The sequence below is a fragment of the Saccopteryx bilineata genome, chromosome 2 (assembly GCF_036850765.1).
Source record: "Saccopteryx bilineata isolate mSacBil1 chromosome 2, mSacBil1_pri_phased_curated, whole genome shotgun sequence".
In the NCBI taxonomy this organism is placed as follows: domain Eukaryota; kingdom Metazoa; phylum Chordata; class Mammalia; order Chiroptera; family Emballonuridae; genus Saccopteryx; species Saccopteryx bilineata.
In genome coordinates this window covers 58618405-58645644 of record NC_089491.1, presented here as the reverse complement: position 1 = coordinate 58645644, position 27240 = coordinate 58618405, and the positions used below count along the sequence as shown (strand labels likewise).

Sequence of the window (27240 nt, the reverse complement as noted above, 5' to 3'; positions counted from 1 at the left end):
ATTTGCAAAACGATTACAAATGTGCTTTCCCTTTGCTCTCTTTCCAATCTATTGCCATAAAAAAATTACAGATCTGATCATGATTTTCCTACAACTGAAAGACTGAAATGGCTTCTGAGAGTCCTCGGAGTGAAGAGTGTCTGACTGACCTGGCTGTGGCTCAGTGGTTAGCCAGCAGACCCCCACGGCCCCCTCCTGCCAGGCCCTCCCCTTCCCAAGGCCTTGATCAACCCTCTCCCTTCTGCCCTGCATTATTTTTTCTACTCCATCTCAATTACTTCCTCACACAGAGAAGCCCCTTCTGAGTGACCCCGACAGAAGGGTTTCCCTGCTACACACACGTACCCTAACGCTGCCTTCACAGCATTTATCAGGTGTCATGCCAGCAATGACATTTGTGTAACTTGTGTGAGTGCTCATATCTCACGCTCTGAAGCACCCCGAGGAAAGGGCTACAAGGGCTCCCCTCCCAACCACCCCCAGCACTTGCACAAGACTGGCCACTGGGCTGCCTACCACGTGTGTGTAGAATGAACACAATGAATGCTGAGAAAGGAGTTAGTGCTCAGATCAGATCACAATGGTTAAGGCTAACCTCACTCAGGATCATTCTCCTGTCATACAAGCCTCAGTTTTTCAGGGCCTGAGAAAGTATGGAGGAACATAGAGTTCCTCACTATCCCTAACAGATCTGCCTCCAGGCTCAAAAAGAGGGGATGAAGATATTCTTTTAATATGAGTTTTTGAAAGACAGTGACAGTAGGTTAGCATCCTTTAGCCATCTGATTAATTAATCTATTAAAGTAATAATAAAGAGTTTAATTGGTACACCTTCAATCAAAACTGAGAATATGTCTAGAAACTGAGAAAGCAAGAATGCTCTTTCCCAAAGTCCCATGAATAAACAGAAAGATGAGAGACAAAGTCAAAACACAGTGTGGTATGTAGTTACATGTGCACAGTCTCTGGACCCACTGATTTTTTTTTATTTTAGGTAAGTCATTTGACCTCTCTGTATGCCTCAGTGTCCTCATCTGTAAAATGAAAATAATATTAGCATACATTATAGTGTTGTTGTGAGGATTAAATGAATTACAGGTAATGTATGTTAAGTACATTGAGTCATGTCTTATGTTACTTATAGTGAATAATACATAACTGCTTGCCATTTTATTGTTACCAGGTATTTTTAAAAGTTGTTTTACAGTAGTCTAACTAATATATAAACTGATATATTTTGCTAAAAATGGGATTGAATTAATGTTTAAAACTATGACATTGAAAGTTAAAATATGTACTAGCTTCTTTTGTTGTACATCAAACTATTTTAATGAAATTATTCTAGATGCATAACTTTGTTGATTCAGATACAACAAAATGCGTTAGTGGATGGTTGTTGGTTTCTTAACAGAGTGTGACAAAAACAGTACTCAAATATGCATGAATAATCTGTTCAGTATCCAGTGAATTCACAAACATACGCCTCATTTACTTTTGACATATAAAGTAACAAAATTAACTGACCTAAACAATAAAATAAATCAGAAAATAAAACAACAAAATACATCTCTGTGTTAAAGTAGAACATGCATGCCTACATCCATTCTTGAGTTGCCAAAGAGTATATATTAAGATTACATTAAACAGAAAGGTACTTACAAAAAATGATTAAAACATTTTCAACTGGACACATACAATCCAATGACCAAGGAATTTCACTGCCAAATATAAGGTCTACCGGAAAGTTCTGTCCATTTTTGGAATAAAACAAAATACAAAATTTTCTTATCATCAATAAACTTTATTAAATAATATAATTGCCATTATTATTAATGATTTCTTGCCAGCGTGAGGGCAATTTATATATCCCATTTTTGAAAAATATTTTATCCTTTGATGCAAAAAATTGAACCAGTGCTTGTTTGATATTTTCTTCATTTTTGAATTTTTTGCCCTTCAAAAAACTTTGTAAGGACAAAAACAAGTGATAGTCGGAGGGTGCTAAGTCCAGGGAATATGGTGGATGTGACAGACATGCTTCTGTAGCATTTCTTCCTTGTTAAAATTCGTAAAAATTACAGTGGCGTAAATGAACTTTATCAATAGCCATGGGTACACTATCACTTCACACATAAGACTAACATGAATCAACTTTGTTTTAGTTAATTTGCTACGTCAGTATGTATACATTAAGTGATAAAAATAGAGAGGCACACATGCACCAAATAAACATGTGCTTACGTGTCGAAACTTGTTGTGATAGAAACGGACAGAACTTTCCGGTAGACCTTATATATACCCAAGAAATATGAATGAAAACAGAAAGATATGTATAAGAATGTTTATATAAGCTTTGTTCATATAGCCAAAAACTAAAAATAACTCAAATGGCCACCAACAGAAGACTGGGTAAACAAATTGTCATATACGTATACAAGCAAATACTACACAGCATTGAGAAGAACTACTGATGCATGCAAGAGCAGGGCTGCATCCAGATATCCTGCCCAGTACAAGAATTTTTAAAAAATACATATGTGATTAGCTTTATATTAATTTAAAGAATCACCCAACCTGTCCCAGATAAGAAAAAGTTAAAGGAGTTCATCACCACCAAACCAGTATTACAAGAAATGTTAAAACATCTTTTTTAAGAAGAAGAAAAAAATTTAAATATGAATAATAAATGACAACTACTTACCTATTCATAATTACTTTAAATGTAAATGGATTAAATGCTCCAGGTGGCTGAACAGATAAAAAAAAAACAAGACCCATACATATGCTATCTATAAGAGACCCACTTCAGATCAAAGGACACACAGATGGAAAGTAAAGAGATGGAGAGATATATTTCATGCAAATGGAAACAAAAAAAACTAGGCAGCAATATTTATATCAGACAAAATAGACTTTAAACAAATGCTGTAACAAGAGACAAAGAAGGATCCAGCAATTCCACTTCTCTAGATTTATCCCAAGAAACAAAAAACACTAATTTGAAAATATATATGCATCTCTATGTTTATTGCAGCATTATTTACAATAGCCAAGGTATGGAAACAACCTAGGTGTCCATCAACAGACAAATGCGGAAGAAGTGGTGCATATGTATAATGAAATATTACTCAGCCATAAAAAAGAGTGAAATCTTGCCATTTGCAACAACATGGCTGGACCTACCGGGTGTTGTGCTAAGTGAAATAAGACAAGGACAGATACCATTGGATCTCACTTATACGTGGAAGCTAAAAAACAAAATTAATGAACAAAACAGAAATAAACACATAGATACAGAGAACATTTTGATGGCTTCCAGATGGGAGGGGCGTTGGAGGATGGGTGAAAACAGGGAAGGAATAAAGATGTACAAATTGCCAGTTATAACAATGAACAACAGGGAATACAGTCAATAATATATATAGTAATAACTATGCATAGTGTCTTATGGGTACTAGACTGGGGTGATCACTTCAAAAGTTATGTATGCCTAATCTCTATGTTGAACACCTGAAACCAATACAATAGTGTATGTCAACTGTAATTGAAAAATAAAAAAATCATTTAAAAAAAAGAATCATCAAAGCTGATAAATGATGATACAAGTCACAACAGTGATTACCTCCATGCAGGGGGGAACCAGTGTAGACTAGAAAGTGTATGAGGGAATCTATGGGGTGCTGGCAATGTTTGATATCCTGATTGGGGTGGTAGTTTTACAGGTTTATACATATGTAAACTTTTTCAAACAGTACAGTGACAATGTATACTTCATGCACTTGACTGTATGTGTTTTACCACTGTTATAAAAACATCTTCCCAACTAGTAGTTTAAATCATGACTGACTGTATGTCAATTTAACAAAACTGACTGCCATTTGAGTAATTCATGTATTGTTGGAGAGCTGGAAGAGTGCTCTCTCTATACACACACCAAACCAAGTGTTATGGACTGAAGAGTGTGACCCCTAAATTCATATGTTGAAGCCCTAACATCTAAAATGATTATATTTAGAGACTGGGTCTTTAATGAGATAATTAAGGTTAAATGAGGTTATAAAGATAGCGTACTCCCACACAACTGGTGTCCTTATAAGAAGAGGAGGAGGCAACAAGAACGTGCACCCACAAGAAAAGACCATGTGAGGACACAGCAATTAGGTGGCCATCTGCAAGTCGAGAGAGGCCTCAAGAGAAATTAAACCTGCTTACCCCTTGATCTTGGCCTTCCAGCCTCCAGAACTGTGAAAAAATAAGTTTATGTTGGCTAAGCCACTCAGATCTGTGGTATTTTGTATGGTAGCCCTAGCAAACTAATAAAGAAGGCTCCAACAAATCTCCAGGAGCTTGACACAGGTCCTGTGGAGTTTACTGGACCCAAGTGTTGTTATCTGACTCCTGCTGTGAGAAATCTGAAAGCTAGTCAGAGTTAACAGGTCAAAGAGAAGGGGCTGTGTTTGCAGTGAAAGGCACTTCTACTGTCAATGGAATGTGTTTCCTGTGGTCATAATGTGGGTTCCACAGAAGCAGCCTGCTTGAGCTGAAGGAAGGGAAGTTTAAAATTAGATGTGTTTAACAATACTACACACTTACCAAAATGGCTTGAGCTAAATGAATGGTATAATACCATGTGTTGACAAGGGTGTGGAAGCACCACAATCCTTGTAACCTGCTGCAGGGAATGTAAATTGGTGAAACTACCTTGAAAAACTCTTTGGCCATATTGCTAATCCTAAACAAACACCTCTTCTATGACTCAGCAATTCCACTCCTACAGAAATGAGTGCAATGTGCACCAAAATAAATGTACAAAAATGTTCACAGTGAAACAAAGCAAATGTCCTTCAACAGAAGAATGGATAAACTCTGAATAGTCACACAGTGCCTTACTAAACAGCAATAAGAAGGAATAAACTGGATGCATTCAGGGCAACACTAGAATCTATGTAAACACAATAAATTAAAATCAATAAAAAATAAAAAACAAATAAAGAAGGAATAAATGACTGATAAACACAGCACGGATGAATCTCTAAGATAGTACTGAATGAAGAAGTTTGACAGAAAGGTTAAATACTCTATGATTCCATCTATATAAAGTTAAAAATGGGCAAAATTGCTATATGGTGTAGAGGTCAGAGTAGTGGGTGGTTAGGGCTCAGGGTGCTAGTTAATAGTGACTGGGAAGAAACGTGAGGGAACATGGGGGTGGAGAACAGGGAGGGGTAAGAAATGTTCTATATCTTGTTAGTTATATGAGTTTTCAGATATGTGAAAATTCAACAACTGTACACTTGAGATTTCTGCTCTTCACAGTGTTCAAGTTATACTGTAATTCTGAAAAATTAAACATTAGGTGGGAGTTTTTATTATTACTCTGAACTGTATTATGTGATTAATAGACTGGATTGAACTTTTCACCATTTAAGAGTACCTGGGAAACTAAAGGACCTGCCCAAGAATTTTTTATTCTGATGGGAAGACAAGATTGTTAAGTGGGCGGGAAGAATCCACAGGAGAAGAATCAGGGATGGGTGTGATTGGCACCCTGAGCCTAGCCCATTAATAAACTTGTTACACACAGAGTTTCTTTTATTTGAGATTCCTGAACAAGACAGTGTTTGTGGCATTTGCCAAAGTTATTACTTAGGTTTCTGTTTATCAATTGCCATGATTGACTCTGATGTGATATGGGAATCATGGTTCTATCCGCCTGTGTCTGGTGTTACTGTTCAAAAACGTTTGGAAAGAAAGAAGTCACCTCTCTTAGCCCAGAGATCCACAACAGCTACAGGCTCACAGTATCCAGATAATTGGTATAACAGATTGCAACTATTCCTTTTGGCTAATAGAGCACTTTGCTAGATAATACTTATATCAGCTAATTCACAACTATTAGCCTATTTCGTGAGGTTGCAGGAATATAATTGTTTAAGCATATACAAGCATGCATGAGGATGTGTGTGTGTGTGTGTGTGTGTGTGTACTTCAGCTTTATTTTTAGTGGTTAAAGATGGTAAAAGACCACATGTATTTTTATCTTTTTCCTCTCAAGACTCTACTTATTTGCATAAAAAGGCATAGATAAGGTATAAACCCACAAGGAAAAGATCCCCAAACGAGATTTCAACATTTCTTTGGAACTGACTAAACTGTAGTACCCCAGAGATGCAGCTGTAACAAACATGGGGGTGGAAAGGGCTCTGAAAACTGGAGATTCACTGTAGCCAGACAACTGGATCCAACCCTCTACTCCATCAACATACAATATCACGAGGAGCCAGAGCTACTGCTCAGGAAAAAGATGGGCATTTGGGGATTCCCAGTGAAGCAGACGAGTGGCTCTCTGCCTAGTCACCCCAAAGAGAAGCTACTGGAGAGCTGGTGAACAAGTGAGGGTCCCCCCCACAGATCCCCACCTGGCCAACTGCCAGAAGGTTAGGGTATTTTGGGGAGGGATGTACTAGCTTTGCCCTTTGATGTGAAGAACCAGAAATACCTGAAAATGTATCCCCCCCCCCTACTTTCTACAATCCTTTTCCACCCCCAGGCCTTTAACCAATAACCGACCCATGTGGAGTATGTGACTGACTCAGTGGGGCAACCCTGAGGCTGACTTCTAGTCCAAAGCTCCCCTCAGGACTGTGAGATCACACCGTGTCTGACTGCTTCCTGCTCTCCCTTCCCAGGCACCCCACCCCCACCCCAGCAGCACCATGTTCATAAGCAAAGCCCGCACACACCAACCCTCTTCTGAGTGTCCACTCTGGTGAGCCCAGCCTAAGACCTCTAGGAACCGGGTCAACGAATACAGACCTCCGGGCAGCATCAGTGTCACAGTCCTGCACACGGCTGGACAATCCACTACGGCCAGACATTTGCTGAAAGCCTCCAGCATGGCAGGGCGCAATACACATAAGCCACATGATGTAAATAAGCCTGCTGTAATTCCCCCAAGTGGAAGAAAGAAAAGGGAAAATTAGATCAGAAAGAAGAAAAGGTAAGATTCATTATGCAGGTAACATAATGAACAAAACCTTAATCCTCCGCCTTTATAAACACAGTCTCTCTGCTTCCAGGGGAGCCTCAGTCCACCCAGGAAAATGCAGACAGATGGTTAATTAGCTCCCCATCACCTTGCATTCCTTGGGTAAGCCTGCCCACCACTCCCATTTCCTCTGCCTCCGTCCATAAGGGCAATTTTGAAAACAGTCTTTACAAAGCCAGTTAGAATGTTATGTCTCACCTGGAGCCGTTGAGACATGATAAAGCACAGAATCCTGACAGAATCCTGAGCTCCTCGGCCTTCCTTCTTCCCCAAGCAGGCTCTAAATACCTCACAGAACTTAAATGTAATACCGTATGCATTTTTAAACTGACTTAACATTCCATCTTCCAGGCCAGGCAGCATCTACCAGAGCGGTAACAATTTACACCAAGTTGAAAGCACACTTTGTAAATGTATATATTTCACATCACCTGTGGACCTTTGTCCTATGTTTCAGTACATTAATATAGTTTGGCAGACTAAAAAGTCAAGTGCTTTATTTGAAAGCTGACTTACTTGTTCCCTTCTTAAGAAATTTTAATATCTTAAGAAAAATATGGCCCACCACCTGGTTTTGTACTGCTTGGGATTTGGGAGTGGCTTTTGCATTTATCAAGAGATGGTTGAGGGGGAAAATCAAGAAAGGAATCAAAATTTGTGACATGAGAAAGTCCTATGAAATTCAAAATATTATTCATGATTTTGATTCCAATTTTCTAGCCTATTTTCCTCCCAACCCTTAAAGACACACAGAGGCACATACACATCATGACAGAACACAAACATATTCGTCCCAGAATATTTAGAAAAATAACACACACACACACACACACACACACACACACACGCTGCTGTAATCCCACCATCCCGTTTCTGTCCACTTCATTTTGAGAGGAACATTTTAAATTTATATGTTTCCTAATAATTCTATTCCTGGGCTTATATTTATTCAGAAGTAAAGCAGGCACTGTGGTCAGGCTTTGCTCTTCAGAGACGTGGGCAACTCCTTGCTGCATGTTGGGGACATACGTGTGTTAAAGATAAAGACATGATGCAAAGACCAAGTACAGCAGACCAGGTCCTCTTTACTTACAGCCAAGTGCACAGAATCCGGGTCCCCAAGTGCAGGTTTCGGGCAAGTGCAGCAAGAAGCGGGGCCGCTGGCAAAGGAGACAGAAAAACACTTTGGCCTCCAGAGCTCCTCCAGTGACAGAAAACCCCAGGGACCAAAGCTAAATGTTTAGCCACTTTGGTTATTCTCCAATAACTCTTTTTATGCTAAAATGTTGGCTTTGTTTTTCTTTCTTCCATGCACTTTTCCTTTTATGGTTAATGGGCAGGTGAGGTGCGGGGGGGGGGGGGGGGACTTTAAGGCATGAATCCTAGAGCCCTTAAATTTAATTACAAAATGTTAACTCAGTCATTCCCGAAGGTTTACGAGAATAGATAGAGTTTCTATTAAAGGTGGAGAAATAAGATACATAGAAAAGGAACAGATGTTCTTATCTCCACTAATTTAACACATATGTCTTCAGCATATACTACGTACATGTGTGTATGTGATACTAGCTATAGGCTATTACCCTTCCCAGTGCTAAAGGAGACTTTAAAAATGCAGGTGGCGGTGTATATTTTGGAAGAGAGAAATGGAATAAACGGGGAGCACCACTGTAGTCCAAAGCAAACTGGTTGCTTGCTAACAAGTGGCACGAAGTGCTCTGAACGTTTACACCGGGAGCCAGCACACCGAGGTCCGCGAGACAAACCTGGCCCATCACCCGGTTTTGTACTGCTTGGGATCTGGGAGTGGATTTTGCATTTATCAATAGATGGTTGAGGGGGGAAATCAAGAAAGGAATCAAAATTTGTGACATGAGAAAGTCCTATGAAATTCAAATTTTAGTGTCCATAAAGTTTTATTGGAATGCAGCCAGGCTTACTGGCTTATAGAACGTCCATAGGTGTTTCTGCACTACAACCACAGAGTTCAGAAGGTGTGATACAGACGGTATAGCCCACAGAACCTACTTACTATCAGGCCCTCTACAGAAAAAGTTTTCTGACTCCTGGGTTAGGGGATGGACATGTCACTTCTGCCCAAACTCATTATGAAGGAAGTCACACATCTTATCTTCCTTTTCTATAAACCTTTATATCTCGTTTGACTACCCCAGCAGCTCTATATAGGAAGAGAGAGAAAAAGCAGGTCTCTTCACTCCCTCATTTGCAACTGGGGAAACTGAGGCTCAGCCCAATCAAGAGATCTGTTCAAAGTTGGCAGCACCCTATTACAACTGTCCTGAGCATGCACCTCATGGTGTTGAGACTGGAAAGGTGTCAGACAGCCTCTACGGATGGGGGCACCAGAGTCAAGCAAGTCCAGCTTAGCAAGAAAGGTGTGGGGTTGCCGCTGGGCCCCGGGACAGAGAAGACATGAGCACCAGGTGCTGTCAGGGCCTCTTCCCATCTCTTGACCTGATGCAAGTCACCCATGTGCTGTCCTTGAGCCACTGAGAGAACCTCTAAGAGCCGCGAAGTCCTGTCTACAGTATCTTTTCCTGATTGGATTTTGAAGGGTGAATGGGATATTCTGAGAAGCATAGCTGTGCACATACAGCACTTAGCACAGGGCCTGGCACTTGCAGTTGTGATGTTAACTTGTTTTCATTCACTGGAGCAGGAACCTGCTGAGGTTTTAAAACAAGAATTAATATGGACTAACCTTAGACAATCGGCAAGCCGTAAAGGACACACTCATACCCGAACATAAGATTCAGTTAGACTTTCATACTAACACTATGGCAACATTCCATCTGAGGAACAAACTCCAGCTACCTTAGGACAAAATTCCCCTAGGTATTAGCTCAGGAAAAAAGAGTCTTGTACTTTCAAGTTATTTGGAACGTAAATTGCTAATTGGGTGTAAAAACCATTTTCACATTTGGGAAGAAATGTATTAGGTAAAAATTGAGACTTCAATAATTGAACTGAACATCTCGAGATCCCAGGGTTTTCAGGGTGGTGTCCTGGGAAGGAGGCAGGAAGGGAAAAGAACAGGAAGGAATTGTGAAGAGAGATTAGCCAGCCTAGTGACTAACCAGCCCAGTGAAGAGGTCAGGGTCCAGCAACGGGCACAATTAATAAGCCCCAGAAAAACTGAAACCCAGGGTCCTGATGAGTTTAATTAAAACTTAATTTTAAATCCTGGCTCCCATCTTACTGGCACAGAAACCAGGCATAAATAAATATCGATTTGCCCGGAACTTGTAGGCCATGAACCAAATAATAGAAGACATCTACTGATGGTCCCTAACTCAATGCTGGGATTCGGATAATTTAACAACTTGTTCTCTGCCCTAATGACTGTTTTAAGTATAAAAAAAGGATATACCAAAAGGTAGGTTATTATTTCATGCATTTAATGCTTGGATAAGAACAATAAAAGAGGTATACAAAATTAGATTGTGTTATAAGAAAGAGTTTTAAAATATTAATGAAAAAATATTAAATAATACCTGACAAAAAACCAAAAAACTGTTATTTAAGATATTTCCATATTGCTTCTTGATTGGTGTCCTCACTTGCAATTTTCTTTGCTTTTATCCTAACTTCCTATTGGTTTCACCACTCGGGGACAGAATGAACATTACTACTGGTGCTTAGAACACGCTGTTGTGCAGATAAATGTTAAAAAAGAGCAAGGAATGTAAATCTGTGGTTTCCACATTGGGCGGCTGCCCACCTTAGAGAGATTCCTGAATACAAGTGCCATTTTAACAACCGGTTGGCCAAACTCAACAAAAAATTAGGTATTGGTTCTGCCAAATGGGTGTGAACCAGCTGAATTCCACCCCTGCCCTAACTCCTACACCTGGCTGACCACCTTGTCTGGGAAATTAATTCTGTTGATTTACTGAGCTGGGTTTAAAAGATGTTTCTTTTACATTCCTCTCAGCTCTGAGTCTCAGCAGCCGTTTGCATTTGAATGGGAGGATCCAGACTGTCAAGTTATGGACAGTATTGCTGTATACTCCTTTCCCTGGAGTTCACAAACTCCCCTACCCTGTTTGGAGGGGGCTTTCGCCAACCCTGTTTGGAGAGGCTTCAGCCAGAGATTCAAGAGAGTTTCCACTGGATAATGATGTGCTGCTCCAATATATTGATGACTGTCTCATCGCCAGTGTCAGCAAAGCAGCTTCCAGCATCATACCATTCTAACCTTAAACTGGCTGAACAGGATATAGAGTTGCCCCCTCCAAAAGCCCAAATATCCCAGCCTTCTATGACAATTTTGGATTTGAATTATCTCAAAGACAGAGAAGCTTGTTCCTAGATAGGAGGGAAGCCCTAGCTAGGGTGACAATGCCTACCACCTGTCAACAGCTAGGGGATGCTTAGGAACGGCTGGCTTCTGTAAGATCTGGATTCCCAACTCCGGCTTGATTGCAAAACCACTCTGTGAGGCATTGAAAGAAACTGCTCAAGAGTTTTTGATTTGGATTGGGGAATGCTAAAAGGCCTTTCAGACTATTAGGGGGAAGTTATTGATGGCCCCTGCCCTAGGCTTCCTGGAGTTACAAAAGCAGTTTGACTCATTTGTACATGAAAGACAAGAAATGGGACTGAAGGTCTTGACCCAGAATCTAGGAAATAGTAAAATGTCAGCGATCTACTTCTTCAAACAGTGGAACACAGTGACTCAGGGATGGCCGTCTGTCTAATGGCCACAACAGCTACCTGTGACTTTCCACAGGAAGCTGAGTAGTTCATCCTGAGCCAGCTCCTTACTGCTTTCTCAGAGTGTGTTGCCCTTACAAGAACAAAAAGGAGAATTCTGGCTGATCACAGGTCAGCTGGGAAAATACCAGGCCATCCTTTGAGGCAATCCTAATGTCATTCTCAAGATGCTCTCTATTGTAAACCCAGCCACACTGCTTCCCTCTGAGCCAGAGGAATGGAAACATGATTGTATTCAAATAATGAAACAAGCCTATTCTAGTTGAGCAGACCTGACTGACTATCCGCTAAAGAATCCTGATCTCAAGATGTTCATGGATGTGTCAGCTTCGTGGACACAGGCCACCAGAAAGCAGGAGATAGTAAGTCTCCCAAAGGCAGCTTTGGAACCTAATTAGGTTGCCATCATACACCACACAGGTCATCAGAAGACCAATGGCTTAGTCTCCCAGGGAAATAATAAGGCAGATCAAGCTGCTGCCGAACTGGCAGCTCAAACTAAAATCCTGATAGCAACTTAAAGCTAGCTCAGCCTGAATATTTCTCAGAAAACTCAGAAAGAGCAAGAAACGGGGCTATTCTACTCAGCAGAAAGATGAATGGATTAGCAATGAACAACAGATCTTTCCAATCCCAAAACACCTGCTGGAGGAAACAGAGCTCCATCCACCAGAGCACTTGCTATGGACAGAATGCCATGCTCCCAGGGATGCAGAAGGCCAGATATGCAAAGAACTGTTTAAAAGATAGTTCACTAATTCATTAAGTGCGCCAGAATGATCCTAAAATGGGACTTTATGCAGAAGTCAGAGGGGTCCAGAGCTGAGGATTAGGCCCTGGAGAAAGAAGGTTAGCAAACTAACTTCACTGTGATGCCCCAAACAACTGGGAATTATTGTATCTGCTAGTGTTTGTAGATCCTTTCACAGGATGGGTTACATCATTTCCCTGCAGACCAGAGAAGACCCCAGAGGAATAAAAACCTTATTAAAATAAATCACTTCTAGATTTGGACTACCCTTCTCTATTCCAAGTGAAGTGCCGTTATTGCCAAAGTGACCCCAGAAGTTTCTCAACTTCTAGGAATAAAAAGGAAACTTCACATTTCCTGGAGGCCACAAATCTAGTGAGAAAATGTAGGAGATGAACCACACTTTAAAGAAAACCATTGCTAAACTTTGCCAAGTGACTAACCCAAAATGGGTAAGGTACTGGCTATTGTCCTGCTTAGGATTAGAGTAGCCCTTAGAAGCAGGATTCAACTGAGTCCTTATGAAATATTAAATGGAATGCCCTTTCAATGTCTTACAGAAAATCTTAGAAATGTTTATGACCTACAAATTATAGAATGAGACACGATAAAGTTATCCTTGGAATTAACTTTAACTGCTATTCATAAATTTTCTTCTAAAAGGATGAAGTACCCCACAGATGTCCTGTTACATATTTTAACCCCAGAGATTAAGTGCTGTTAAAATCTTGGAAAAATAAACATCCTAGTGACCAACTTGAACCTAAGTGGGAGGGACCTTTTCAGATTTTACTAACTACTCAGTCTTCTGTTAAACTAGAACGAGGCAACCCTGGATTCATCACTCTCAAGTTAAGCTGGCTCCAGACTTACAACCTACCACCCAAGCAAGCGTATCATCAGAAACCACTGCTTAGCCACCTGACTATTCTGCACAGCCCATCTCAGACTGTAGGACACTCCTCAGAAGGAAAACATCTGAAAAACTGAACTAGACTTCATTGAAATGGAAGAACCCTCTGGTTGAGGTCCAAGATAATTGTTTTCTAATCTCTAACTTCCTCTTGTTTCAATTTCCACCTGTTACAGGTAATGACTTACTGTTGTGGGCCACTATCTACGCAGAAATACAATAACCAGTCAGACTGCTGGGACTGTGGCCTACTGCCTCTGTCTAGGGCGGAAAGAATGCCTTGAATCATACACACATTCAATCTCAGACTGGGAACTATGAATGGAGCGAGTCACCAAAGATAAGTTGGGGTTCCTCTCCCCCACTCCACATTCAGGGAAACACATGCCACAATCTGACAAGAATACTGTGCATATATCCTTGCTTATGCGGTCAGTATCACTGATTGGTTAATCCACACGAACACAGCCACAGACCAGGTTTGTAATGTTTCCAGTGGGGATGCATTCACCCGCCGGCTCCCCTCCCAGCCACTGAAGAATGCTCACGCTAGTTTTCCTTCTTTGTGGTATGAGGATACTAATTGGGCGTTGCTGCTTGAGGGCAGGTAAAACTAGCAACTTGATGAGCATTCACATCTCAGTCCCTTGGCCTGGACCCAAGAATATTTTCAATTACATGTAAAACAGTTTCATTCCTCTAAAACCCTCAAACTCTGTCCCTTCTCATCAGGAAGCAGCTAGAGCGGGCACCGCCCTTTCTCTCTCAGCATTGAGGACCAATCAGAAGAAAGAAAGGAATTAAAACCGAGAGTCCTTACAACATTGATTACATTTATTTTTCAGTCCTAGCTCTAGAAATCATCTAATAGTCGCATGCTCTGGACCTCTGGCAAGCGAAGGAACACATCTTTACCTAAGTTATGTTTCAGCTCCTGAGCCCTAAGATGGAAGGACCTCCTGGCTACTTCTCCATGATACCTGACAAAGGGAGACTAGGAAAAACCTCAGAGCTGCCCTCAAGACCTGAAGAAATGGTTTATTACTCTTACCTCACCTCTAACCAATATGCATAACTCCAAACCCCAAACCCAAGGTGTCTTTGTGATTTCATCCTATATAATCTGCAACCTATATACTGAGTTAACGGTTTGTTTAGAGCACAAGCTCTCAGTCTCCATATTGGTCAACTCAATACTAAACTAATTTTTTTCTTTCTACATGCAAACTCCTGCTCATGCATTTCTCTGGGCCAGTGTATGCAGGCAGGCAGACCCAAGGAAAACATTGGGGCCCAGGTAACAAAGCTGTTAGGTTTAAGAACCGATTCATTTATCTTACACTACTTTGATTTTCCACACCAATACAGTAATTTCTTTTGTTGGAAATAAAATATTTACTCAAAACTAAAGTTTCTTTGAGGATTACTTAACACTGTACATCCACTCCACCAACTATCCAAATATGTTAATAATTTCAAACAAATGGGGGAAAATTTTTTCTGACATGAAATTATTTCACAGTATAAGGAAATAAGCACTCTTCTGATGGATGGAATATGATAGAACAGTATTTTTAAACTGCATATCAGAACTCATTCATTAGTTACCAATAAAATCAGTTTAGAGACTTGGTAACCATACAGAATAGAAAATATAAGAGTTCATTACAAATAATAAAGGACAAGTATTTTTGAAACTTTTGTTTCAGTGACTTGTTTGAGTGTGTATGTATACATGTTTGTTTGTATACACTTATCTATATTGCTAGGATATGGTACAAGTTGTATTCTCACTGGGGATCATGAAGTTTAAAAGCCTCCAAAACAGAGACTGATCCACCTTAGAAATGTCCAGTGTAAAAACCCTAATTCATTGAAGAGCCACATTAAGGTGTAATCATTCCTGATAAATGGAATTTCTTTAAATGACAAGCTCTTCCTCTGGATTTAATATATGCTAAAACTTACAGGAAAAAAAGAATTTATATATGCCCTGTCAAGTATACCACTTTTTAAAAATAAGGTGTACCTGTTAATTTATAAAGAAATACCTTGAGTTACAAAATGTTTCAAAAGTCAGACACATAAATGATTATAGTGTTCAGAAAGATGGCTAATCATTTCCTGTATGAAAGAAACCATTGCTTCCTGACCAGGCAGTGGTGCAGTGGATAGAGCACTGGCTGGGACACAGAGGACCCAGGTTTGAAACCCTCAGGACACTGGCTTGAGCACAGGCTCATCCAGCTTGAGCGTGAGGTCTCTGGCTTGAGTGTGGGATCATACACATGACCCCATGGTCACTGGCTTGAGCCCAAAAATCGTTGGCTTGAAGCCCAAGGTCGCTGGATTGAGCCCAAGATCACTGGCTTGAGCAAGGGGTCACTGGCTTAGCTGGAGCCCCCAGGTCAAGGCACATATGAGAAAGCCATCAATGAACAATTAAGGTATTGCAATGAAGAACTGATGCTTCTCATCTTTCTCTTTCCTGTCTGTCCTTCCCATCTGTCCTCCTCTCTGTCTCTGTCTTTGTCTCTTGCTAAAAAAAAGAAAAGAAAAAGAAAAAGAAACCATTGCTGTATTTTTCACACTAATTAGTCCGCATGGAGTAGAAATGTAGGAGGCTATTGAGAAAACTTAGTGCGTGGGGATGGTTTTTACCACCACCATTCCCACAATCGCTTAGCATATATAAAAATAAGAAATTTCTATTCCCCCCAAATTATATTCATAAAAAAGAAAGGTGCCTTATATTTGAGCCATATTAAATTTCCTATATTACAAGACATTCTCTCAATTATTTTTTTCTAAATGCCAAAAGTAAAAACCCTATTATCTTCAAGATAACAGGAACTGAAGTCAAGCAATTCATTAATGCTGGATGTGATGGCAACTGGTTTTAGAGGGAAAAACCATGTCAAAAACACATTACCTGGTAAGACTGAAGATTTCATGAAAAGAGAATGTCTGTTTCAAAGGTTACTTGAGAACTATTTGGAGAAGATAGCCTGAAACAACCTCAATTAATACTAGAAAGGAATGCTTATGGAGGTCACATGATTGAAATAGGATAGATGAATGAATGAATAAAGCAGGACAAGATTTCAACACCAGTTTAAGTAGACATTCCTTGCTAACTGCTTGTATTGCATGTCCTTGTACTGCAGACCCAGAACTGCTGGGTTGTGGAAATCATGAATATACTGTATACCTATACAATGAAAAATATCTTAATGTTATGTGATGGACACACAGTGCTTAGAATAAAGTTTGCAGTAGCAACTTCATACAGAAATTCAAGAACAGTATTTCAAACAAGTCAGATAGAAATAAATATACCAAAAGTGGTCTAATAATAAAAAGACATGTCCAAGAAGTATTTGAATACATGATTTAACAGAATGGGAACATAGAAGGATGTCATATTTTAAAATTAATTTTATATAATGTAAAATTAAATATATGTAAGTAAATTCATAAATTAAATATAAGTAGACATTTCACTCTATTTCCTGAAAATGTATATATTTTAGTTGATATAAAACCTTTTTAAAAACCATCTTGTTGGAAATTGGGGGCCACTTCATAATCGAGGGTACTTATACACAGGCATCTATGGTAATCTGCATCCCAGATTACTGAGGATTGTCAATAGTTGGTTTGAGAGTAAACTGAACTGTAGGTAGCCGGTGGAATACATAAAGATCCCTAAATTAAAATAGCAATAATTGCTATCAAGCCAATTTTCATCTCTTAAAAATATTCTTTCTGATGTCACTGTGCCATGTGAAAAGAAACAGAGGCTCTGGCTGCCCTGCCGCTCATCCCCTCGGCCCCCTTCTGAGTTCACATGTAATCTGATGGACAGGTCCCCTACCCACGGACAGCGTCCTACACCCAGCCCACTCTGCCTCTCTGTTTATCTACCCGGGGGCTTTCTCTGATGCCTCTGGAGCTTGCTCAGGCTAATAGCACCCTAAAGTGCTGGAAATTTTACGCTCCCAGTATTAAAAGGTGGATAAACATCCCATTTACCGGCTGCTGGGTGGACAATCATAAGTTCATTGTACAGGAGAGCAGCAGAACCAAAACCCCATTGCCCACAATGGTAATCTGCTCATCAGCCTACCTCTCACTGGCTTTCTTTCCTCCTCTGTCTCATTTTTTCCACCCTGTCACTTATGCTTCTTAGGATCACCTATCAAATAAACTACTTGTCTCAGGCCCTGCATGCATAAATTACTTCAGCATCATTTGGCTATTTTGTGTCCTCCTTGAAAAACAACTGTCAGCAAAGATCATGGTAAAAGAACTTTACCCTCCTTTACACTGGGACTACTTAGATCTTTGGAAATGTCTCGTTTATTCCTTTTATCAAAGTGTTTGATGATCCCATACTAATGCAAAAAGTTTTTCTGTTATAGGACATACCAGATGAACAAAACATAGTTCTGGCCTCAAGCACCTTACACTTGAGGATGGGACAGGAAACATGAAGGAAGATAAGAAACCCTAGAACTAAAGAGATTCAGACAGCAGAAGAATGACTTGGCACTTTCAAGAGAGGGACTAACTACTTCCAGGTGCCTGGTGTTTCATCACTACCCAGACAGAGCCGCTCTTCAAGTTTCCTGATCTAAATGTTTGATTGAGGGTAGCATCTTTTTGTAAACATAGCACTGACTCACACGCAGCACACACAGGTCAGCTCAAAAATGGTATGTGGTGATATAGCCTTATGGGCTGTTGATTCAATACCAAAAGGCAAAGCATCATATGGTAGGTTCCCTAAGTCACCGCTCCATCTATCAGGAGCCACAGGACATGGCCAAGTCAAGCAAGGAAATCAATGAGGCTTCTCTGCTGTTCCTTGATCATGCCAAGCAGCTCCACCCTAGGCTCTGTGGAAATGTACAGTGTATTCTGTCTAGAATGCCCTTTCTCCAGGAAGCTGCATGGCACATTCCTTCTTATCTTTAGGCTCTCTCTCTGCTCCAAGTCTTCCCTGACTACCCTATATAAGGTAGCATCACCTCCTACATTGTCACATTCTGTTGCCTTCCCTGCTTTATTATTCAAAGCACATGCCACCACTTGATATATCTATTTATTTATCTATTTTTAAATCTCCCACTAAAAAGTCAGTGATAGTAGGGACTTACCCACTTCCCTCACAAGCCTCCTCCCTGTACTTTGCTGTATCCCTTGCACCATGAAGAGTGTCTGGCTCAGAGAAGGTGCTTGATAAACACTTGTGGAAGAATGAATCCATAATTTTATCATTAAAACCTCAAAATCATTGCTTACAACAGCTGAAGTTTCATAAACTCCTCTGAAATCATGACACATCCCCTAACTCAAGGGTCTAAAGTGTACACAATTATTTTGTGAAAAATATTGTTTTGGTACAGCTACAACATACGAATAAATAGAATCATTTAACTCTATCATAAACTGGTATAAGGCCAGGGAATGCAATTTATTCAATGTCTACAGTGTAAATAATAAATTCTGAAATTTTAGATCTTAGATACTATACGTACCTTACTAAACAAATGTATTCATATATTCATGTGACAAATATTTACTGAGTGCTTATGGTGGGTATTGTGTTGGGTGAAGTATTGTACTTGATTTTCCTTTTGAAGAATCACTGTAAAGGCATATCCTGCTGTTATGGATAGGGAAGTCACATCTTTTTGAATACACTTATGCTTTTTTTCCATTACTTTTACCATAAACTTTATTTATTTAGATTAGCAATCTGAGAGAGAAGAGTCACAGGAAATACTCCACAGTCTTTTATTCTGCTACTTTTAAAGTATTTTCTCTGCATTGAATTTAAGAAAGGAGGCACTACAAATATATTTAACAACATTTAATGCTCACTGTCACAAACATTATATAGGTAGCAGTCAAAATCTAATTACATAGGGCTAATTGGTTTCACTACAAATTCATGCTCTCCAAGTGCAGGAGACCCTCATAGTTGGGTGATAATCGTTTATTCATCCCCAGTTGACTCACTGCTGCATTTCCACAGTACATACTTCAAGTCTTTGCTATTCTACTCATATGCCCACCTTTCTTTTGACTTTATACTTGGAAGACTGTGGCCAAATTCCTTTTGTTCCACCCTAAAATTTCCATGCTTCTGTCTCAGGAGTCTTTCCTTTGCCTTCAAGCAGTATGCTTCCATCTTCTTGAAGATTCCATTTCATCAGTTGAGCTGCAACCTTACATTTCCAATCTCTCTTCCCTTTAATAGATTCTCCTCTTCTACTATTAATGTAGGCTCAAGTCTTCCTATAGTAAAAACAGTTCTTTCCCTCTACTCTGCCATTGCTTTGATACATCAAACTCTTCTCTTCCTTTACCATCCAACTTACTAGAAAAGAAGTCTGTCTTCATTGCTGTCCATGTACATCACCCCTCACTCTTCAATCCCTCCCAGCCTAGATGCCATTTCCATCTACCTCAAAGAATATCAAGGAAAGCCAGACGTCAAAGCCAATGGCTCTTCCTTCATTGCAACCCCACCCCAGTGGGATGTGTTGTATGAGTGACATATAATGGTGGCTCCTCTCATCTGTCCTAGCTTCCAGGACCCCATTCTACTGCCACCATTTTTCTCCAGCTGCCCCTTGTTTAATATTATTCTCCTCCTCCTTCTCTCTTCCCTTCCAGCATAGAGTCATCCCCCGAGGACTTTACCTTTGCCCTTTGCTTCTTCTCATTCCATTTTTTTTAACTGGCCATTCCTAAGACATCAAAATTGCTCCTAAGTAATGACTTAATAATTTATCTCATTAGGTGTAACCTCTCTCTGAAGACCAACACCTGTATTCTAGTCCCCTCATTTGGGTAAATCTTCATGCCCAAAATGAAACCTCTTTTTCCTTCTCTTCCTCATGTTCCTCTGAATCTTCTGACGGTGACCCAATCATAATCTCAGCTGAGCCTGAAAATGACCTTTGACTTCCCTGCTAAGGGTTCAGATTATTCCTGCACCCTGTCTCTCGAGTCTGTCTCTTCCCCTTCACTTCCATGCCCTCATTTCCTCTTCCCCTAATTTGACTAGAGTCTGTCTGGTCTTGCTACTACCTGTCTTTTCTCATTTCATTACATCTGATACAATGCTATCAGATCATCACTCTAAAGCAGTGGTCCCCAACCTTTTTTGGGCCACGGACCAGTTTAATGTCAGAAAATATTTTCACGGACCGGCCTTTAGGGTGGGATGGATAAATGTATCACGTGACTGAGACAAGCGTCAAGAGTGAGTCTTAGACCGACTTAACAGAGGGAATCTGGTCATTTTTAAAAAATAAAACATCGTTCAGACTTAAATATAAATAAAATGAAAATAATGTAAGTTATTTATTCTTTCTCTGCGGACCGGTACCAAATGGCCCACGGACCGCTATAGGTCCATGGCTTGGGGGTTGGAGACCACTGCTCTAAAGCACAGATCTGATCCTGTCAACCTTCCTCCTCAGAAACCTTCCATGGCTCCCTGGTACTTCCTAATAAAATCCATATACAAGTTGCTCCACAAACTTGAAAGAACCTTTCTTTCTCACCTCATTATTTCTCATTACATCTCTTGGTATACCCTGTGCTCCAGGCAAAGCATAGCATTCTTTGTTCTCTGTGCAGATACACACCTTCCCTCCGCTAAGCCTTTGCTACATGTTCCTCCCCAAGTGTGCCCTTCCTGCCCTGCCGGCCCAGATGCCACCTGCATAAATCCAGCTCCACTTCTATCTCTTCCATGTAACTCTCCCTGATTCCTCCATTTGAAGCCATTGGTGTATCTTGTGAACTCCCACAGCACTGCAGAAATATGGCTTTTTAAGCATTTAACCATTCCTGCCATTTTTGTAGTTAGTTACATGCACGCCTTGCCTCTTCTTCCAGGACATGAACTTCTTCTGGGCAGGATCTAAGTCTCCTTATTCTTCAAACCTCCAGCTCTCCCAACATTCCCCAAACCCTATCCCAAGGCATACAGTGTCTGAGATGTAGTAAAAATTAACAAATATGTGTAAGTCAGATGGTAACCCAAAGAGTTCACTATGGATTTTAGGCTTGAAATTAACTCAAGTTTAGCAACACTTTTTCTTTATAGAATACATGTCCCATCTCCTGCATAGTTTATTCCTTTTGGTCCTACAGGGCAATTTTCAAATGTCTTTTATTCCCAAGTCTTCTGAGAAATAAACTTCTTTAAGAGATGCAGTAATAAAAAAGAAAAGTATCAATGCTACTTTAAGCGAAGAATATGCATCCATCTAAAACAAATGGCTGGTTACAGGCTACAGCAAAAGGTACAACTGTATACCAGACTGAATTACAGGATTCAAGGTGCCGCAATAACTACTGATCCAGTCTTTAGAAGAAGGCGTTGCATTTCACAATGATCACGTTTGCATTAAAAAGTAAAACACTAATTCCTGAGTCATAAATTATGCTCTTATATAATTTGTCCTTTTCTAAATAGTTTATTTACCTTGGTAATTCCTAATATTTTTAAACGTTCTTGTAAGATACATATTTATATGGCTGGATTTCACATGCAATTATAAAGACAACTTTTTAAAAAACCTCTTAGAATGCCTTTTAAATTCCTTAAGTACTTTTCTCAGAAAGAAATTGGCAGAACTAATAAGAGAGTAAAGAACTAAGATTAAAAATTCATTTTTATAAATCTGTCCTTAAATCTTGGATGAGTTCCAGCAACCTCACATTAAAATTTTAGAAGGCTCTACTTGAAGGACATGGGGAAGTTTGATGTTTACAGCTTCAAGAGCACCTGGTCTATATATCCTCATTAATTAAGAAAAGACAAATGGAAAGAAAAAGACATATGTGGATGGCTCTAGTTTTATTTTCAATATAACAACTATATCATGCAACCTTTGCTAAAACCAAATAAAATTTTTTAAAAAGATAAGAAAGGAACCTCTGATGCCAATGTGTTGTGTATTTACTTGTGTAGCTGTGAGGACCAGGGCAGCCAGTTTGGATTCTGACAGCAATGCAGCAGAATTTAAGGAGTGATAGTTCAAATATGTCCTAAGCAGGTTAATCTAGTCACACAACATTTTAATAAAGAAGTATCAATATATTAAGTTAAAGGTGTATTCATTCCTACAAATACCACAGGAAAAATACGGGCACTGGGAAGTGAGACTGCTGTGGACACATGAATATGCTATCTATCTCCCTTCCTATCTCCCTACCAAATCCCACACAAGCTTATCTTTATTACGCAGAGACTGTTAAACAGCTATAGACGCTAGCTGCAATTTTCTGTCCTGTTTCCCACTGTGACTTACTGACAGCCTGATATTTGCCAAATTCCCTAGTAGCAGGCTACACTGGCTGGGAGAGCAGGCATCACCAACCTGGGACCCCATCCCCTTGGGTCATGGGGGATTTCAGTTCCCGAATGATACATGGCACCACCTAGCCATCGTGAAAACTGGCAGAGTGGATTTCTCTAACAACAGAAATAAAGTATTCCTTTTCCTAAGGAAAATGCCCTGCCTATGTGAAGATGGAGGAGGTACCAAACCTTTCTCAGTGCGATCTTTTTCTTCTTTTCAACTACTGCCTCCACCAAATCTCTTTATACACACAGAGTTCATTCTATAAGAAACAACACGAAGACCACCCATTCTTTAGTCATTAGGTTTCCGGTGTTCAAATGTGAAATGGGAAGGTTCAGTCAACACTCAGAGTTGTGGGGATTAAGAGAGGAACGTGGCTACCAAAGACCCTTCTCCTCGCAGGTCAGACAAGAGATAAACAATAGAAACTGCAGAGTCAGGGCGTCGAAGACCCATACAGAACAGGGGTTGAGGAGAGAAGTGTCACAGGATGGGAGCTCCTTCAAAACCAGGGACACCAGCAAGCACAGAAAGGGTCATTCTTATCCTATTTCCTTGCCATGCGCCCAAAGCCACATGCACACTTCCACATTCCCACGTCAGTTGAAAGAGGCCAAGAAAGGAGAAGTGAGAATCCCTACACCCGGCCATCCACACGCAGGAGCCAAACAGAGACTGTACTCAGAGTTGCAGGGTCAAAATAACAAACACTGTCCCACAGTGAGCGGTGACAGCAAGTCGGGGCACTGGCATATCTCTAGGTCTGAAGAGCAGTTTGGGGAGCGTGGATGCAACCATACGAGTACACACAACCACACGAGTGCACACTCACACTCACACACGGGATTTTACAAATCGGCCCCTACCCCACTAACTCCCTCCACACTCACACACCAAGTGCATCCTGCCCACTTCATCGCTGCTATCATCACACTCCTTCTCCCGGAGAGGCAGCGAAGAGACGAGGGATCCTAGCCAGGATTCCTGGAAATGTCATCCCCCTCCAACACCTTCGGTCCACCACCTTCTCGGCTGTATCTTACACACACACACACACACACACACACACACACACACACCCTTACCACGTCTGTCATCAAGCCTGTCCGCTGCGCCCAAACCCCCGCATCTCAGCGCGCACCGGACACCAGGCGTCCCTACCTTCAACTCTCCCTTCCCCCGCCCCACTGGCTCGAAGGCTAAGGGAATTGCTCCTGGATGGCATCGGCTGTCTCCGCTCATCGGCACTATTGTTCCACGCAGCCCCTCTTGCACCCGGGGGCGCCCTTCGGCGAGGACCCAGGCTCCGTCGGGGGAGGCATCACCGCTGGGCATCCCCATTCACCCGCCCCTCCCTGGCGATGGTACCTTGCCTGACAGCTGGGTCCGCGGGCCCGCGGGAGCAGGCGGCGCTAATGACAGCGTCGGTGCCAAGCCAGGGAATAAAGCTCTGCTCCAGGCGCTCCTACCTCCAGCGCCACCATCTTCTCCCGCCGCCGCCGTGCCGCCGCCGCCGCCACCTCCGGGACCGCAGCCGCCCTCGCCCAGCTCCGGCTAGAGCTCCGCAGCCGCGGCTCGGCCCCTCCAGTCCCGCGGCCCCACCCCTTTCTCTCCACCCTCCCCGCCCCTCGTGACGCTCGCGGGGCCGAGCCGGACCCGCCAGCTCCGAAGAGCGCGCGCGGGGCGGGGGGAGCGCGCGCACACGCCGCGTGCTAGTAGCGCCCCTGCCTCCCACACCCACCCGCGTGCGCGCGCGGCGCGAGCCCGAGGCCGCGGGGCGGTGTCCTCCACTGAGAGCCGGCGGTAGAGCCCCAGGCCCGGCGCGGGCAGGCGTGCGGGGCGCTGGCACCTCTCCCCGCCCCTCGTACCCCGGCTCTCGCCTGAGCTCCGGGTCCGTCCTCCGGCTCCAGGCCGGGCGCACGGAGCGAACAATGCGGCTGCATCCCCGAGGGGATCGACTAGGACCTCCACCCTCCTTGGCGGAAGCCTAAGGGGTCCCCGGTTTCTGAAGCAGCAGCTGTGCCCAACGTCTGCGCTCAGGAACAAACCACGCTGCAGGACCACGAAGCCGGGCAGCCGCGTCGGCTCCTGCGGTGTGTTCTCTGCTCTTAGTTACTTCCAAGCTTTCCCGCTTCCCAGACTCCTTAAATACTGCCTCCACCTCCCGGCTTGGCAGCCGCGAGAGCACCCTCAGAAAGAGGGATGGGCGGTCTCCGAGCGCGCCGCAGTCCTGCATTTTCGCCGCTAGGGGGCGAGCCTCCTGGGTTTGGGCCGGAGCAACCCTGGCCGCGTTGACAGCCTTCGAGGGAAGCTGCCTAGTGTTGCGGGGAAAGCAGTAAACGTCTAGATTATGATACCGGGAAATGCTCGACTTGGGTTTTTCTGCCCTCTTCTCAATTCTGGTTGATCAGAACCTAAAGTGTATTTGAGCCTGATTTAGGGCATCAGCCCTAGATATGCTTTGGAGGGAGCGAGGGAGGGGACCTTTGCAGCAGGGACCAAGTGGCAGGTGCTGTGCCTTAATGAAAAGCAGAGCACTGGACAAGCCACGCGAGACCTGCGTTCTGGAGCCACACTCACCTCTAATTAGAGGTGTAATATAAGCCAAATCATTCCCCCTGGTTGGGACACAGATTTCTGAGTAATAGTAAGTTATATTTACACGAAGCCTTATACTTCGCAAAGCCCTCTTCATGCACATAATGTCACTTAGTAAAATGAAGATAAGCTTTGGTTATCCAGATCCCTTTCGAATGGATCTTCTACCAGGCCATGTTTCCATACTATTTTAAGCACAATGCCTCCAGAAAAATCTGGGAGCGTAACCTGAAACATTCTCAAAGTCTTATGGTTTAGCTTTAAAATTCATATGAATTTTGCATTCTACTCCATTATAAATCTTTTTTCCCCTTTAATAAAAAAATGGCTACCCTCTCTCCCAAAAGATCTTTTAGTAAAGTTGAACTATTATATATTAGGTAGATGTATCATGTTTGTCCTGTGACATTATATATTCTCTTTTTTGTGTGTGAATACATTAGGTATGTATTCGAGACACAGTCCTTGTTCTCGCAGAGCTCACAGTACTCTGAAGGACACATGTATTAAACAACCAGGCTGATAATTAAGTGCAGCTGTGATCATTTCTCAACTGCAAGGGTGCTAAGGATTCACACGGAAACCTAGTCGGGACTCTAGGATTAGGTCAAGCTTTCCAAGGAAATGACCCTTCAAATTGCCCAGGAGAGGCAGCAGTGAGACACTTCCAGTTAAAAGAGGATGTGCAGAAGTCCACCAGGTGGGGCTGAGGCAGAGGGAGTGTGGGATAGAGAGGCATCTGCAGGACCTTGTGGGCCATTTTAAATGATATTTTAAAGTTCCTATAAGCCTTGGAAGGTCACTGAAAGGCCATAGGACTCAGGATCTGGGAGTCTTGATCACATTTCAGTTCTTGAAAAATTGGTGAGATAGCTATGTGAAAAACCAAATCAGGAAGAGCAGATCTAGACTGGAGGGACCGAGCCCATGATGCATCCCTGCCTGTGTACTTGGTGGGTGCTCGGGGTTTCCGGTTTCCACACTAACTGCTCTTTTGCTTTTTCTTGTTGTTCTTGCCTCTGCTTTCATTCATACCATTTTGGGGGTGCTTTCAGAGTGCTTCTCTGTAATAGTTCCTATTCTGTTACTTTTAGCCTGATGGGGTTTTAGGAAGGAAATTAACTAACCTTGTTAGAATTTCAGGTATGTAAGGACATACAGGTCCTGAGTGAGAGGTCTCTGTGCATGCATTCGGTATTATTTATCTCAGAGATCTTTCTGCTTATTTTCTACTTTCGCATTGTGTTCCCAGTGAGTCAAAGTTCCTTGATCCATGGGTGAAAGAAACATTATTGCTTTAATAATACATTCCCCTCAAATCTTGCAGCTCAGAATTTTTGTGCACATTAAAGAAAATATATTAAATTACTCTCAAAGTATTAAGTGTGCCATATAAAGAAAAGTAATAATTGTTATAATAGTAGCTTAGAGACTTTTGAAACTAATTAGTTACTAAATATTCATATCTGGAAAACTCCTTCCTCCTTCTCCAGCCCTCCTCCCAAAAACCCAGATAGGACTGTTCCTCATGGATAGTGTAAAAAAATCATTGTCTTAAGGGCTTCTGTTGCTCTTTCTGCCTTGGCCAGCAGGAAATTCAAAGCCAACTTTGTAGATCATTGTAGGAAATGGGTGGATCCATATGGCATTCATTTCTATATCTTACCTCTGCCTTTTGCCTTGTTCTTCTATTTGATCTATAATTTTCTCCTGCCTGATTTATTGATATTTTTCTACTTTATTATAGGTATTCTTATAGCCAGCCCAAATATTTGTATCTACATACCTCTTTTAGCAA

The 27240-nt window shown here is 41.7% G+C and overlaps 1 protein-coding gene across 5 annotated transcripts in view; it reads right to left on the bottom strand.

Moving 5' to 3' along the window:
- The window catches only part of APBA1 (amyloid beta precursor protein binding family A member 1), a 230421-nt gene extending 205984 nt beyond the window's left edge, over nucleotides 1-24437 (bottom strand). For 2 of the 5 annotated variants that reach the window (XM_066257122.1, XM_066257123.1), the window contains exon 1: nucleotides 24213-24410. The gene's annotated coding sequence lies outside the window, so the exon portion shown is untranslated. Of the gene's footprint in view, nucleotides 1-8141; nucleotides 8209-24212 lie in introns of all 5 variants that reach the window. The other 3 variants (XM_066257119.1, XM_066257120.1, XM_066257118.1) reach the window with 3 other exon arrangements.
- Between the last annotated feature and the right edge of the window lie 2803 nt (nucleotides 24438-27240).